This window comes from Ciconia boyciana, chromosome 8 (genome assembly GCF_034638445.1).
Source record: "Ciconia boyciana chromosome 8, ASM3463844v1, whole genome shotgun sequence".
In the NCBI taxonomy this organism is placed as follows: Eukaryota; Metazoa; Chordata; class Aves; order Ciconiiformes; family Ciconiidae; genus Ciconia; species Ciconia boyciana.
Window position 1 is genome coordinate 41,106,807 of NC_132941.1, and position 15,967 is coordinate 41,122,773.

The window sequence follows — 15,967 nt, forward strand, 5'->3', positions numbered from 1 at the left end:
GTGACATTCATCTTGAGATAGCTATAATAAGTGATAATGATGAATGCAATCCACACAGCCAACAGCTTTACTAGCAAGGTAAATCACATTTAACATTCTCTACTTTTGAAGGATGTGCCCTAAATATTAATTTACAACCTTCTATTGCTCTTATCTTATAGGCCAATATTATTCATGAACTAATTTTTAGCCTTTATATTATCATACTATTCTTCTGGATACTTTTAAGCAGCACTAAGCCTACTGAAGCTTTTTAGATGTTGCCAGACATTTCCTGTGCAATGACTTCATATATGCAGTAAACTAGACTCGGGCCTCAGACAACAAAACATTTCCCAAAGAGCAACTTAACTAGTTGAACTAAACGATGTAGCTCTCTCCTAAAAGGGGAAAACAAGACCAAATAAGGACTTCATTACAGTTATTCTTTCATAGGATCTGAACCTACTCTTTTAGATGTCAGAGGGAGGGAGAACTGAACTCATAATCAAATAACTCTCATCTACTACCAGTTCTCACAAAATAATGCAAAGCACATAAACATCTTTCCATCACATTCATCCAACCTCCAACAAATCCCTGAGCTAGAGGCGTCATCTTCAGGCTTCATAGCATTTGAAGAACTTTTCTTTCTTGCTATCAGGTAGTTTTTAAAAGCCATATGTAATTTAAGCAGTCACAATGGCCTGTGGCAAAGAAGTTCCACAGCTTAAGTTTGCTTTGTGAATAGAAACAATTTTTGTTTATAACTGTTACTTTCATTTGATGCAACTTTGGTTTCATATTGGAAGAGAAAGAGAATAATTACTTGTCTTTCTATGTCTGGAACAATTTGACAAGCTTTTTTCGTATTCTTCTCTCTGCACATCTTTTCATTTCTCTCATGCCAGATTGAAAATTCCCACTCGGTTTATTTTTTTAGCTCACATGGAAATTGTTCCATCCCTTACATCATCCATGTTGACCATGGTTTTTTTTCTGAAGCTCCTCTAATTCTGCTTCATCTTTTTTAAATTGGAAAAATCAGCACTGCGCACAGTCCTAAAAATGCAAGCATACCTTGGATTTGTATAGCAGCATTATAATTTCCCAGTTTGCTTTCTAATCTTTCCCTAGTAAATCCTAATATTCTATTCATTTTGACCATTACTGAGAACTGAACTACCTTTTTCATTTAAGTATCATAAACTCAAAGCCTTGATTCTGACTATTAAGATATCTTGTAATTTATATAACTCATGTTTTTCCGTAAGAAATATTCTTAAAGAATGATCAAGCTATTATCTTCTAAATTTAACTAAAAAACCAAGCAAATCACCTGTTTCCTTGATAAGAAATGTATTTTGCCTTGATATTTAATTTGAACATATTTTGAACACAGGTAATCACTTTGTTTCATTGTTAGGGAATTTTGCTTTGTTTACATAGACATTCCTATATATAACACAGACAACTGGATCCACTGAATATGTCAACTATGAATTTGCATGATATTTTTTTTAAATAACCTTCTTCAATGCAAATTCATGATTTTTTTTCACTGTCCTCTTAGAAACGTAACTAGCACAAATGGCACTATTTAAAGGTGCAGCATTAGATCTGATGAGTGCCTCAGTTTGTCAACCATTTGTGTGGTTTAGTCCTCAACAAAACAATCACCTTTTAAAAATAAAGAAAAAACTGTTCAAAGATAGTATCTTGCCCTATTTCTCCCCTCTTCTGCTCCTTTCATGCATTTATTGCTGTTGTTGTGGACTGTAACTTCTTTATCGGCATTTACATGGACACCCCTTATGAGAAGGATGCTACACTTCTTCACTTGCTTATTTTGCATAGTCTCTGAAATTTGATTCAAAACTTGATAAGACATCTTTCTTAATCCCTTTCTCTTCTTCAGAGCCAAGGGCTTACCCTATCTCTTCTTACCATTTCGGTAAGACTAGCATGCCTAATTTCCTGGAAAAAGCATTCCAGCAATTCTTTTCACCAAATTCTGCCTCCTGAAATATCACAGGATCACTGAGTATTCATTTCACTTAGGCCACTAAATTTTTAAGAAACAGCAACTCTTTTGATCACAATATATCTAGACAGCATCTGAAAGCTTAAAATATGTTTCATCACCAGGTCTTCTGACAGTTCGGTTCAAATCGAGGGCATAGATCAAAATTTGGAGCATCTCTGACTCCATGCTGCATTCTGAATGGCTACACAGCAGGAACTATCATAAAGTGAACGTTTGCAAGACTCGGTATTTATCCAGTTACTGCAAGTACACATACCGTATACAGAGGAATTACAACAGGACATTACTGATGATTAAATGAATTCTTAATGCAATGACTATACATCAGTGTCATAGCAAAACACAGTTGTATATCTATGGAAGGAGACAAAATAACATAGTTCCTTAATCTTATGTCCAATAACAGTATGATTCAGTGTAAGATAATGTATCAAATAGTGTGTCCTACTCTTTTTGGACATTAATCCTGACAGAAAAATCTTTAGCTTTGTATGGATTAGTCAATGCAAATTCATTAACTACTTGTCATGCTTCTAATACAATCTGCCCTGACCCTAAAGACTTGACAGTGTAGTGTTAATCAAATCTACACAAGATCCCATACAGACAAAACGATCTGTTTCAGGTTAGGCGGATTTTTTTCCCCTAAAAAAGAAAAAAAAACCAAAAAGGTTGGAATAAAGTACGTGCGAAGAATGTTGAAAAGTATGACTCCAGTTTATATTTTTAGAATCCTTTAATTTTAATAAAATTATTCACAGTTTTCTGTATTGTAAGGAAAAAAAATCAAGGACAGTTTTAGTTTGGTTATTTTTAAGAGTTGCATCTAGAAAACTGCCACATCTTTAAAGTAGTAAATCAGAGTTCTACCTTATAAAGAATAAAATGAAAACGTATTTTAATTTCAATGGACATGTTTTTTTCCCCCCAAGAAAATATTTTTGGGAAATATTTGGGAAATTGATATAATTTCATGCTACCCAGCCATTTCACTATTGCTTTGATCTTATTAAAAAAAAATATTGGTCACTGAACCCAAAGGTACGTGAAAGAATGGTGTAGCAAGAGTGCCTAATATCTGTCTGCCCTGAACTGCTAAGCCCAAAAGATCAGATACCCATTTACAACTGGATTAACTAACAGCATCTTTTAGGTCAAGTCTGGCTCTCAGACTTGCAATCCAAAGTGGAACATATTCTCTCTTCTACTTCCATATCTCATAATAACAAAATGTAGTGTTAGCAGTCTTTAATAAATGCAGCTTACAGCCCATATATTGTAGATCAACCTCTATATTTAGTTTTGACTTGAACCTTTAAAAAATCTTTAAACAATTGTCAGGGTTTAACCCCAGGCGGCAACTAAGCCCCACACAGCCACTCGCTCACTCCCCCCTGGAGGGATGGGGGAGAGAATCAGAAGAGTAAATGTGAGAAAACTCATGGGGTGAGATAAAGACAGTTTAATAGGTAAAGCAAAAGCTGTGCACGCAGGCAAAAAAAAAGTAAGGAATTAATTCACTCCTTCCCATGGGCAGGCAGGTGTTCAGCCATCTCCAGGAAAGCAGGGCTCCATCACGCGTAATGGTTACTTGGGAAGACAAACGCCATCACTCCAAACGTGCCCCCCTTCCTTCTTCTTCCCCCAGCTGTATATGCTGAGACATCATATGGTATGCAATATCCCTTTGGTCAGCTGGGGTCAGCTGTCCCAGCTGTGTCCCCTCCCAGCTTCTTGTGCAGCCCCAGCTTCCTCGCTGGTGGGGTGGGGTGAGGAGCAGAAAAGGCCTTGACTCTGTGTGAGCACTGCTCAGCAGTCACTAAAACATCCCCGTGTTATCAACACTGTTTCCAGCACAAATCCAAACCATAGCCCCATACTAGCTACCATGAAGAAAATTAACTCTATCCCAGCCAAAACCAATACAACAATCATCAATAGTATTTGTCTAATCAGTTTTCTCAGACATGCCCAAAAAGAAAAGTAAGTAATGGCCAAATTATCAAAATAATTCCAAAATTATATATAACAAAAATATATTTTTCTATACTTTGGTTTGCAACAAACTTCAATCAGAATAATCGTATACAATGGCTTTTCTTTCAGACTTTCATATCTAGCCACTGGTGCCAGGCATTTTGTTTTACCTATCTGACTGTGACTTGATATACAAAAGCTTTCTAGCTTAATTTACCCCTACCTCTCTTACTCTTACCGAAGTGCTACATTTTAGAAGCCGAATACTTCCAGACTTGCTAACAACAGCTGTATGTACTCTGTTTCATAAAAGTCCTCTATTCCAGATGCAGCTAATTAACAAGGAACTGTCATCAGTTACATCACTCAAAGTTTAGTGCTCTTTATTCCACTGTAGCTACAACAGTTTAGACAAACCAAATATGAAAAAGGTATAATTCTGAGCCTGCTTCAATGTATAGCCAACCGAAATCTACATGTAATACACTTAAATAATATAAATAATAATTTCCCATTTTGTTGTTATTCCTATAAACTTCCTTTGTAGCAGGGTAAATAATATTTCTCTTATTGTTCCTTGAAATTAAAGGAATATGAGAAACATTATAGTCCAGAATTATTTTATCATCTTTATTATTTTTACAGGCGCATATCATGTAAGTTAAGCTTTTCAGCTATATCAGATGTGAAATCAAGCACTCAAAAGTCATAATGTGAATATCTTAATTTTCATGAATAACATTCTGCAGTCAGTAATGGTATCAATAATGGTAGTCCTGTATTACCAGTAAGAACAATGTTCAGTACTAAACTCTAATGATATTGTAGCTTCAGAAATTATTTGACTTGGATTTGGCTGGTATGGTATTTCTTTTGTCAACTATTAAATGAAGAAATAATTAGTGAGATAAACAAATTATTGGTTCCTAAGCTATGTATAAAGCCTAGCAGATAACACTAAAATGAAGAACTGAAAATATTACTAGATATTTTAACTGCAGACTGTTATATACATTCCATAATCTAGTGCAATAGCATACTAGAGAAACCTCTTAGCAGAAACAAACATCATTTAGAAAGGTATGAATAACACAAACTTAGATAGGCCTAAATCCTCATTTTTAGCTATAATCCTTGCCTGTGACAATACTGAATTGCCACTTTGTCCATCTCCTTGAACTTGGAGAGCAAGACCAATACATTAAGGCTATATTTTCCAACACATATTGGGGAAACTGTTTTATGCCTTACATCATGTAAGAGAAAAGATTCTGTAAAGAAAGAATAATAAGCTATGGGCACTCAGTCTATGTCATCAAAGCTGTGATGAGATTCGTTTGCTTGGAAATGCCATAGCTTAGTACAAAGCATGACATTTTAGGATGGCGTGGGGAGATTCATTACCAGAGGAAAGACATTGAAATAGTGGCAGATAAGTCTGAGTTGTAAAGAAGCAGTAGGTACAGCAAGTTGGTCCTGAAATATCATCTGGGCTAAGCTAGTAACAAGAAATGCTTATCTGAACAATGAGTAGCTCCTATTCCCCTTGAACAAAGTTTCATAGCGTTTTCTTTCATGACATCTGCAGATCCACTACAGTCTTCTTGTCCAAGTGCTAAGCTTTTTCCCTGGAGTCAGATAACTTGACAATATCAAAAATGTGTCACGAAAATTTGAAAAAAAGAGTTTGTTTAAGAAAAACTGCATTCACTAGAAAAATCAAAATGCTGCTTTAAAACAATTGGCATGGTAAAAGATTGAAGGAGCTGCTAGCAGACAACTTGCAAACAACAAAAGAATAATTGCAACAAAGTATTGGCTTTGTACCTACCAAACTAGTTTTAATTTTAACAACTTGGTTTTAGTTTGCCCTTTGATGCATTTGGCCACAGATGGAATTCACCTCCCTCTTCGGATTTTCATCTGTTTATTCACTTTCCCTGTTTTTATTTCCCTTTACAAAATTCTTTAAGTAGCTCCTTTTTGCCCTTAGGGCTGTTTATGGATTTATCTTCATAACCGAAAGCTGTATTTCTAAAGTAATTCCATTAGCTTCTGACTTGTTTAGGGTTTTTTTTCCCCCCTTTTTATCCTAGCTCCTTAATCCCTCATTTTTTTTAATTTTTTTTTTTTTATAGTTCTGCTAGTTATATTGGCTTTCTTAAGACAGTTTTCTTCTAACCATAATTCATCCAGAGCTTTGCCTGGAAGGGATTAAATGTATAAATCTCAACCTTGTTGTTATCATCTAATTTCACGGTTTGTTTTACCTTCAAAAAGAAGTGTCTTTAAGCCCATGAAAGTAATTTCTTGCATAGTCATTAGGTCTGCACTTAATCACATGCATGGTTTTAGAGCTTCTGTAACAGTTTTTCTTCACTGCCAGGAGATATCTCTGATGCCGATGTGAAGTCATAGTTAACATGTAGGCATATGGGGATTTCTCTCCTGAACATAGATAAAAGATCTATGTAAGAAACACCCAAATGATCTGGATGGGACTGCTGCTGGATGCTGAAGGTATATACCATGCTTCACATTTAGATCAGCCAGTTGTTAAGGAATGAAAGGCCAGCACCAGATAAGACTGTCAAATTGCTATATATAACAACATTTAGCACCTTAATACACTGCAAAATGGTGCTTTATAAGTAATAAAAGTAACACAGCATTTTTTTGAAGTATTTCAGTTATCCAGGAGTACTTTATGCTCAATCACTTAGGCCCTTTTGAAAAACTTTCCCTGGAAAATTTAGGAAAAAGCTTTAATAATAAAAAGTAAATAAAGTATAATATAACCATCTTATTTGTTTAACTAAACTGAAGCAAGCAGACACCACTGTGCTGATTCTTTACACAAACAGTTGTAATTTGTTTCCATGTTGAGAACTGCTAACGATTCCCTTTCTCATTTACCCAGACACCCACTCTGAACTCTCATAGAGAAAATATAAAGGACAAGGAAATTGCTATCTGCTGTCGCCCCTTTGCTATACAAATTACTGCCACACACTCATTCTCAGTCAAAGACCAGAGATTCAGCCTGGCATACTGAGAAAAGGTTTTTGGTCTTTATGTATAGAAGCTCAGCAAACTGATACTAATAAAACAACACCTCTAATTTGGAGTGCACTTTTTTTTTAACAAATTAGTTTGCTGCTCTAGAAAATGATTTTATATACCTGGTGTTTCCTTTTCTTTTTTTGTTAACTCAGATATTATGTCTGAGACTTACCTTTTCATTTCTTTTTCCTGCTGTAATATTACAGACTGAAACAAGGTATTCCTTATTACACTAAGTGCTATGAAAGAGGATGAAATCAGGTCCACATCATGATTTAGATATAATGTAAACCTGAACCCAGAAATAAAATCGTTGCTTTGCAAAGCCAATCACTGAGAAGTCTAAAAGCTTATTATGCTTAAATTCATTCAAAGTGTGAAACCTTAAGAACATATTCTGCTCTGAACATCCATCATGACACACACATCATGCTCCTACTCTATTTCCCCAAAGAAACAAGAAAGTTGTGGTCAAAATAAAATTTTTCAATTTTACAATAGTTGATTTTGATATCAAAATGGCTATAAACACTATGGAGACATTTCTGTTTTCAGTTTTGTGGAGGAAAAGAAAATGCATCTCTGTCTCACTCTCTCATGTGTATATATATGCACTTTTTTATATAGATTTATATATATATAAATAGATGTATAAATAGATTAAATTGCTAGCAACCAATAGAAATTCTTGGTTTTCTACAAAAATTCATCAGACGTAATATGAAAATATTGATAAAAATTTAAAATAATAAATTTTCAAGCAATTGTGTTTAACATATAACATGCTTCAATTTATTCTCTTCTGCATTCTGTTTTCTCATACCAGCCACCACCTCTGAAAGCAAGTATCTTAGTAATTTTATTCTTATTTTAGTAAATTGTTTTTACCCCATTTGAAGCATATTCTTTTGGTCAAACACCCCTACCCCCCCAAATAATATATTTAACATAAATGCCAGTGTTTTGAAACCTCAATGACTCTGCAATGTCACTGTTAAGAAGTCAACATCTTAACTTTTATTTTCAAATGCCCACCTCTCCAAAAGAAAATTCAAAATGCATCAATTTTGTCAGGTAGACAGATTACGCAACCCAAATGTGGTATTGGAAGGTCTCAGAATTTTGTTCCGCTTGCTTTCTTCTCAGCTAAACCTCTACTTACACTCCATGGAGTAACTTACAGTTTTCAAAAGCTTGATTAAAAGGTCTCAAATAAAATGTTTAATAATGGCTTTCAAAATATCATACTAATATCTGGAAACATTTAAGCTATATTCCCGGTAACAGTCTGATTTTGTGCGTGGAGTTAGATGGAAAACATTCAACACTTCACAGCATCTATCCCTTTACAGAAAACATAATTGCAACATTCTTTTCCACAAGAAATTAGAAGAAAACATGGGGAAAGTGTTTGTGAAGCAGAAAATTATTAAAGAAAAATACAGCCATTTAAAAATAGGAAAGCATTTTATATTGCACCAATCCAACTGATTGCTTCACAAGATTAGGTACCTCACAGGTACCTAGCATTTATCTTCTCTCTGTGGACACTGGTACTACTTTTTGCTATGGCCTATATCTTCTACAATATAAAAGCCACATTTTTATAGCTACTTTCTTAGAGAAGATTCTGTATTCTTAGAGAAATGTTTTAATAGAGAAACTCTAACCAGTTCTAGTTATATCTGTCTATGTGAGATCCATACTGTGCAGATGAAGAAATTGTCACCAGTATGTCTCAAAGCAGGATTGGGTCTCCAGCCACACAATCATGAAATTTGTTAAATTAGGAGAAAAAGGGATTTAATTACCCATGAGAGTTACCCTTCTCTGGTGTGTTGAAACAGATCTCAACAGAAGCGTTGTCATTAAACTCTTTTGCCCTGAAGATTTCACAATGCTCCTCCTATTCATCTGTCTTGCCACACTTTCTTAAGCAAGTTATCTGACTGAAAAAAATTCCTCCTTTTGGACTTAATAGCCACAGGTCTGAAGTCTCCTTTGCAACTATGGCAAAGCTGTGGGAAAACTTCAGTCTTAGGCACCTTGAAAAAAGAGACAAGAAGTGTCATAGAAATCACCATGTCCATGTTTTGTCCGAAAACAGAGTATCACTCATTCCTGAGTAGGGCTTCCATTCTGACAGCAGGATAGTCATTAGTAAAGGAGACATAATTTAGTCCAGCTCAGACACTGGCCTGTTACATTTAACAAAATTGTCAAATGCAGAGTTAATTTACTGCTACATGGCAATGAGACTATCCCAGGCATAGGTAAACTGAGGTTTGGAACAGATATGCTAGTGATGGGGTTATTTAACGGTTTATAAGTGATGTCTAGTTAAAAATTAACAGAGAAAAAGTTTATACAATTATTAACTGAAGACTAGATAATGATTGTAAAGTAGAAGATAATTAAGCTAGTGAATAATTACCAAGGGAATTAACTAATAATTAACTCAGAAAAGAAATTAATTTGTGTAGGTTACCTTAAAAGTAGTTAATGTGTAAATCTGGTTATGGGTGGTTAATATGCAATGAATTAACAATTAAATAAAGTGATCAATGAATGAAAAAATTAATGATTGATGGGGGAATACCAGTTAACCCAGGTTGCTAATTAATGAATCATTAAATAGTGAAACTAGTTAGCTTGGTGAAGAACTGCGGCTTCTTAACTGAATAAGTATTTTTTAAAATATTATCATAGCTTGAACGACTCTCAGATTTATATTAGTTCTGCCAATTTTAAGTAAACATTTTAAGTTTTGGAGTGCTGAGATACATCAAGACTTTATTTATTTATACACATCACAGCTCATTGTTGACTCTTGGGAATGTGTATTTGATAAACGAAAACAAAATTATTTTGAAATACATGTTGCTATTTTCCCCAACCAAATTAGAAACTTCCTGCCCGTATGTTCAGCAAACACAGTGGGATGTTCATATTTAAAGATTTCTTCTTGCATATGTGCAATTTGTGAGGTAGTTTATGAATATTTACATATTAATGGGCCTGACATCTGTCATAATTGCATATTAATTATTTTGGTTTTAATCAGATAATTGATTTATTATACTGCTGTCATCAAGTCTAGGGAAACGTTCCTGAGTGAAAATGCATGTGTACGTATGAATTTGGTCTTCTCCCTACAGCACTCCTCTACTGATGATCTGAAAAAGTTTTACTGTTGTTTTTTTAGGAGAAAGAATTGCATTTTAGAATTTGATCCAGTGCTTATTAAGAGTCAGCTGAAAGACTTCCGTTGACTTCAGTGAGCTTTAGCTCAGGCCTTTAGTCAATGTAAAAAACCACTTCTGAAACAGCAGAATGACAAAAATCAATGGACTTTTTGATTTTGAATCAATGGAGAATTACAATTCCAGTATATAAATTATACAGGAAGAGGAGATTAGGTTATAGAAGTGGGAGAGTAGCATCTGAAAGAGGTACTGATTCTGCATAGAGATGGTAAATCGCAAATGAACAAAAATAATGTTCGGATTCTTAATTAACTTAAAGTCAACACTTAAGAAGAATTCATTAAATTTATGAACTTCAGTAAACTGTAAGTACTCTCTCTGAGGAGACAAACGTTTTGTGCAGTGTCAGAAAACCAGGTCAAGAAAATATACCATTATAGTGCAGCAAGAGGCTATAGGAAATATTCCCCGGAAAACTCTCAGAGTAGGCAAGAAAATGGTAGAGCCTACTTAAACCCAACCATCTCAGAAAAAAATAAGAGCATTGGTTCTTGTTATAGCAGACATCTAACAGTGCAGCCTTGCAAGTATTCAGGTGCATGAAGGCTATGAGAGCAGTGTGACACGCTGACGACTTGACAGAAGTATAAACATTTTTAAAAGAAGGTCCTCTCCCCTAAATCTGACTGCTTTCTACATGGGTAAAACCAAATAGAAAAGCCTGAATGGTTAGCACCTCCCCACCCCCCCCATGGAGTGGGAAGAAATAAGCGTGGTGATTCCTGGCACAGGAAAACCAGTCCACTACTCACATAAAAAGCCTGAGCGTGATGTTCACATGACATAAGGGGTACCATTTAAAATAGGGTATCCTCTTTGTGCTGGCAGGGCAAGCAGGAGAGGAAGGAAACAACACCAGAGGCGATCCCAAGCTACAGCCGCAAGTAAGCTGGGGCAGAGGAGGCCGGAGAAGGAAAGCAAATTGCTTCAGAAGGGCCAGTTGCAGGTTCAAAGCAAATGAGCGTCTGACAGTTTGCCAGATATGATGTCTCTGATGTCTCTAACCCCCCCCACGTTTTTTCCCAAAAAGGTTCATTTTATGCAACATCGCCCTTATAAACATAGAGCTAACTGAAGTTTCAACCATTTGAAATCCAGATGCGTGAGTAACTGCTTATCTGCATCTCCACAATGATATTAAAGGCAGGAATGAGAAAAGCCTCAGATGATGTTCTGTCATTACCACATGGCAGTAAGACTACTATGCATTTCACTTTACATTTCATTGATATAGGCACTTCCAGTAAGTTGTATTACATCTTTGAACTGGCCTATCCTAATAGAGTCTAACATGGATTTGGATTGGCACCAATATCACTTCAAACCCTGCCAGGTCCCTTAGCCGTACCATTTGTAACTCTCACATCATTTCTCATTCACAGTTTAAACCTTGAGCAGAAGAGGAACTGCTTGGCAGCCTGCCAAAAGGAGTGTTTATTGTTTATAAATTATGAACAATGTGTGTATTTCTGCAATTGGCAGTTTCTATCTTAAAGAAAGCAAGCTTTATTTATAAAAAATTAGAACATCTTGTTTTGTCCTCTGTTATGGCAGATTGTCTTAGATGATACAAAACACATATGTATGAGCCACGTTAAAAACTAAGGCGCAGTTTGTCCAGACCCAAAGGGTATGTTCTAGTTCTTATATTATTAAAAGTCATTACTACTAATTCGTATACAGAAGTCAAGCAAACAGATTCAGGAAAAAGGTTCATAATATTTTATGCATATCTAGTGGGAACTTCGTTGCTTTTCATGGCATCTGCAGTTTTCATAAATAAGCCTTGGTGTTTGCAATATCATCTGACTTTAGTGCAAATCCACAAATGGAACATGACAAATCAGATGTTAAATATGAATGCTGAAAATATTACTGAAAACATAATTTTAAAAATATTTCAGTTGTTTCTGCTGCATTTTATGGAATACCATCACATTTATTTTGTCTAACATCAGAAATCTGCAGACACAAAGTAAGTTCATTAATTTCCCGATTTCTTTTTTTAAAAAAATCTTTTCTATTGTTCTGTTTCTTATGAAGAGACTGTAAAGGATCAGAACGGAGAGCTGTTCTGAAAATACCTGCAGTAGTGATAGAAATATTGAGTAGCTCTGAAGCATTCATTTCCAAATAAAAGCTTGAAACAGTGATTTCAGTCCTTGAGAGCAGAGTCTAGCAATATTTGAAAGTAATGAGAAACAATGACTTGCTGCATTGATAAATATCTTGTGAATATTGCCACAAAGTATTGTGGCTTTTTAAGAACTGGTACAATATGGTTTATTTTAAAAGCTAACTCATATCTAAAGTGTATCTTGACCATATTATTAAAGTTTAAAGCAATCACCTATACAAAGAAAGAGCTGGAGCAGAAGCGGGAAACAAATGAGATAGATAGAAGGAAAAGAAGGGGAGAATAAAAGGAATAAAGATGAGAGAGAGAGAGAGAGAACAAGAGAGTATCTTAAGCCACTCTCGCCCTGTCTTTCTTCAAGTTGTAGAAGGCAGATGATCAGGAGGCAAATAGAAGAAAGAAGGGCTGGCTTGGAAGCTTATATTACACAATGTGAACCAGCCAAGAATAGGAGTCCTCAAATAATTTTGTAAGGAAACTGCTGAGACAGGCAAGAGTGTTCCCCTTCACACTGTCAGGAGGCATGGCTGCACGCTGCTGTGCACCGCAATGGCATGCTTGCCCACCCTCCCTGCCTTACTACTCTTCAAAGCTGCCTGGATAGACAGCAGCAGTGCTAGCCACTTTATTTCATTTTGGTCTGGCATCAAGGAAACTATGAGGGCGATGGCAACTGTGGGAGTCACCTGTATGATGATAGAGGGGAATCCATGATTACAAAGGAAATTTCTCCCACAGTTTCCGAGCTGAAAGTTACTCAGCCTGGGAGCTGAACAAGTTGCCAGCCCAGCCGAAGTATGGTTCTGGTGCAAGGAGAGCAGCACCGTGCTGTGCACTGAGCCTCCCGCAAAGGGTGCTCTTACCTACGGGCCCTGAATGCTCCCTCCCATCACAGAGAAATGCCCACCCAGAAATGCTCTACTTGGAAACAGCGCACAGGGAATGGTGGGGCACGAAGCCCAAGTGGCACTAGCTGCAAAGCAGCTGAAAAAAGATGAAGGAAGCTGAAAAAAAATGAAGGAAGGGAATCAGGAATTAGCAGAATGAGGGAGAAGATGGGAAAGCAAGGTCTGCAGGGCTGTGAACACTATGCCACAACCCTCTTTGTACCTGTGTTATATTTTGTTCTCTTTTAGAAAAGAAAAGTATGTCACAGCCTGTCCCTTGTATTAAATAAATAAATTCAGGTATAATACCTTCTCTCTGTTCACTACAACGCTGACAGCTTTCATTTTAACACTATTTTCACCTCCACCTGTCTGGAAGGTGAACTCAGAAAGTAGCTGTTCCAGCACCTTCTTCCAAAGATCATTTTGGGAACCCTCTAACACTACCAGGATTAGGAAAAAAGGAACTGCCCTCTCTGAAGTCGGAGAACCCCAGCGGTGAGAAAGGCAATAACTCATTATTCCTAATTAAACAAAAAGAATAAGGAGAGCATGCAATTTTGTATTAAAAAAAAACCAAAACCCTGAAGAGATAGATATGTACTTGTAAAAAAATTAAGTGTGATTTATAGAAAATGTCACTTTTAGAAAGATACCGGCACAATACAGTCCGACTTTGCAGGAGGATTTCCAGCCATACACACACATACACAATTTTCTCCTTCTAGTCTCTGACAACGACAATTTTAAGGAACTTGAAGACCAAAAGTTTTAAAGCCTTTTAATTTCTATGCATACCAGCTGTGCACATGTAACTTGGAAATTCTATTACTGAGTGCACATGGAGCTCATGAGAGAGTACACAGCACTGAGGCAGTGACACGTTCTGCCTGTTACTCTGACATGGCATGACTAAAACAAGTACGTAATTAAAAGTTTTTAAAAAATACTATGGCATAGCCTTCCTAGATGCCTCAGAACATTTTAATATTCCTGTTAGAGGTTTCTAAATGGCAGCTATTTTAATTCCGACAGCATATTTATAGCCCTTATATCTCTGTCTTCCTGTGTGTTACATTCTCCAATAGAGAGGTAGCTTCTGAACATATGTAGACTTTGGTCCTGTTTCGGCCCTCTTTGATTCATTCGATCTCTCCATAGCCAGTAATTATAGCTATATGTATAACCTTTAGCTTTCCAGTGATATGTATAGTTACACCTCTCCTCTCTTCTGTAAAATCCTTTAGCTGAGTGTTCTAAATTCATTCCTCTTTCGGGGATAATGCATGTCTCAGTGTTTCTGCAAGGGTACAGATCAGGGGCTATGGTGCTAATTTAGCATCAGCATCACTACCAGGGAAACAGTTATACTCTGTATTGACTAATTTTTCTCCTGTGACTGTATTGAACCTGCTCCTCAACCTTTTCTTCACAGAATGCCATCACCGTCTAAGTAATACATCATCAGTGCAGTTCACTCTGATGATGTATTATACTAACATATCATTAGTGCAACAGCAGAGCAAGGCGCTTTGATGATGTATTAATGCAATACATCATCGGAATGAGTCACTCTGATGATGTATAACTCAAAAGATGGTACTATCCAGGGAAACATGGACATTCAATAAATCAGGAACAACATTAAAGAATAAAATCTAGGACATCTTCTAAGGAAAAACAAAGCTTCAGAAAGCTTTGCATGAATACAGCATGAGGTTTTCCTTAAAAAAGAAAGAAAGAAAAAGATAGAATGCGAATTTTAATTTTATCAGGAATGTAGATTTCTGTTGAGTACAATTATCATGATATTCAAATTTGAATTCTGTTCTACAATGACACCAGATATATGCAGGGCATTTTAAGATCACCTAAGATGGTGTGATACGATTGATAATATAATCACTTGACACTTATCTTATCCTACCTGGAAGCAGAGAAAAAGTGAAGCAAATGTAAAAAACCCAAGTTCCTCCCCGGCAAAAAAGGGTTGAAACTTTTTTCAAACTGCTGAAAGGACCGGTTAAAATTTAGTGTGAAGATTTACTACACACTTTACATAAATCTAACAAATCAGTCTATTGACATTCATGCAAGCAGAAATGGCAAACTTTAAATAAGTATAGCACTGAGGATTAAAAGGCACTTAGCCATAAATATTGATATCAATACACTAGTTCTGGTAGATATACTTAACAGAAAAAAAAAAAAGTGCATATCCATTGATTTACATGACCGATTTCGACCTATCAAAGCTTAAATCCTAAAGACAGTAACTGGTCATAAGAAAGCTAGTAAATGCAATTTGAAGTTACTTGCAAAATTTTAGGAAATTTTGCAGGAAATTTAATTAGCAAATTAAAAAAAAAAAATCTTAATTTCAACATCCTGAACAAACCTAATATAAAACAAGAGGGCTTTCACTGGTCAGAGAAACTACATATTTTGAAAAAAAGGACAGATGTTCTTTTTCCCCCCATCCTTCAGGTTTTATGGCAGGGCCAGAAAATAACCACTGTAAGAAATATCAGATGGCACTCTGATTAAACAATGAAAAACTCCTCTGATGTTACGTGTTTATTTCTGGGTTTCTTGTTCAAACAAATACCCA